The sequence below is a fragment of the Mus caroli genome, unplaced genomic scaffold, assembly GCF_978045245.1.
Source record: "Mus caroli unplaced genomic scaffold, Mus_caroli_1 scaffold_5, whole genome shotgun sequence".
In the NCBI taxonomy this organism is placed as follows: Eukaryota; Metazoa; Chordata; class Mammalia; order Rodentia; family Muridae; genus Mus; species Mus caroli.
Window position 1 is genome coordinate 82,881,508 of NW_028227260.1, and position 1,809 is coordinate 82,883,316.

Here is a 1,809-nt window from a genome sequence, read left to right on the forward strand (position 1 = left end):
GGCAGAGCCTCTCAGGAGACAGCAGTATCGGGCACCTGTCAGCAAGCTCTTGTTGGCATCCACAACAGTGTATGCTTTTGGTGATTGTATATGGGGTGGATGCCCAGGTGGGGCAGTCTCTGAATGGTCATTTCTTCAGTCTCTACTCCATACTTTGTCTCTGTAACTCCTTCCATGGGTGTTTTGTTCCCCCTTCTAAAAAGGATCAAAGTGACCACAGTTTGGAGTTCCTTTTTAATGAGTGAATTGTACCTTGGGTAATCTAAGTTTCTGGGCTAATACCCACTTATCAGTGAGTGCATATCATGTGTGTTCTTTTGTGACTGGGTTACCTCACTTAGGATGATATCCTCCATATGCATCCATTTGCATAGAAATTTCATTCTTTTTTTTTTTATTACTCATTTTCCTCAATTACATTTCTAATGCTATCCCAAAAGTCCTCCATACTCTACCCCCTACTTCCCTACCCACCCATTCCCATTTTTTGGCCCTGGCTTTCCCCTGTATTGGGGCATATAAAGGATGCATGTCCAATGGGCCTCTCTTTCTAGTGATGGCCAACTAGGCCATCTTTTGATACATATGCAGCTAGAGTCAAGAGCTCCGGGGTACTGGTTAGTTCATAATGTTGTTGCACCTACAGGGTTGCAGATCTCTTTAGCTCCTTGGATACTTTCTCTAGCTCCTCCATTGGGGGCCCTGTGATCCATCCACTAGCTGACTGTGAGCATCCACTTCTGTGTTTGCTAGGCCCCGGCCTAGTCTCACAAGAGACAGCTATATCAGGGTCCTTTCAGCAAATGCTTGCTAGTGTATGCAATGGTGTCATCGTTTGGAGGCTAATGATGGGATGGATCCCTGGATATGGCAGTCTCTAGATGGTCCATCCTTTTGTCTCAGCTCCAAACTTTGTCTCTGTAACTCCTTCCTGGGTGATTGTTTCCAATTCTAAGAAGGGGCAAAGTGTCCACACTTTGGTCTTCGTTCTTCTTCAGTTTTATGTGTTTTACAAATTGTCTCTTATATCTCGGGTATACTAAGTTTCTGGGCTAATATCCACTTATTAGTGAGTACATATCATTTGAGTTCTTTTATGATTGTGTTACCTCACTCAGGATGATGCCCTCCAAGTCCAACGATTTGCCTACAATTTCATAAATTCATTCTTTTTAATAGCTGAGTAGTACTCCATTGTGTAAATTTACCACATTTTCTGTACCCATTCTTCTGTTGAGGGACATCTGGGCTCTTTCCAGCTTCTGGCTATTATAAATAAGGCTGCTATGAACATAGTGGAGCATGTGTCCTTTTTACAAGTTGGAGCATCTTCTGGGTATATGCCCAGAAGGGGTATTGCTGGGTCCTCAGGTAGTACTGTGTCCAATTTTCTAAGGAACCCCCAAACTGGTTTATATTGTTTAAAGTTAAGAATAATGACTTCTTGCAGAAGTTCCTACTATGTGGACCAGTGTTGCAATGTGCATTAGAAGAAAGCCTATGAAGACAAATGGGAAGTAAAAACAGCATAGATGTATAAACTATACACACATCATTTATCATAGAGCATAAAGTCTGTGGCCTGGACTTCTGGCACTCACGTATTAGTTAATGTCAAATTGCTCATACTTTCTATAAGCCTGCAAGTTTCATAACTCCAGTTGAGGGTGTTGTGTTCTTGCTAGTCTAGAGCCTCAAGTCACATCCCATGAGCCTGTCCTTTCAGGCTCAGCCAACAGCTCCTTAGGCAGATCCTGGTTGACCTGCTCTGTCAAGTAGCTTTGGATATCAAAAATCTCCTTTACCTAG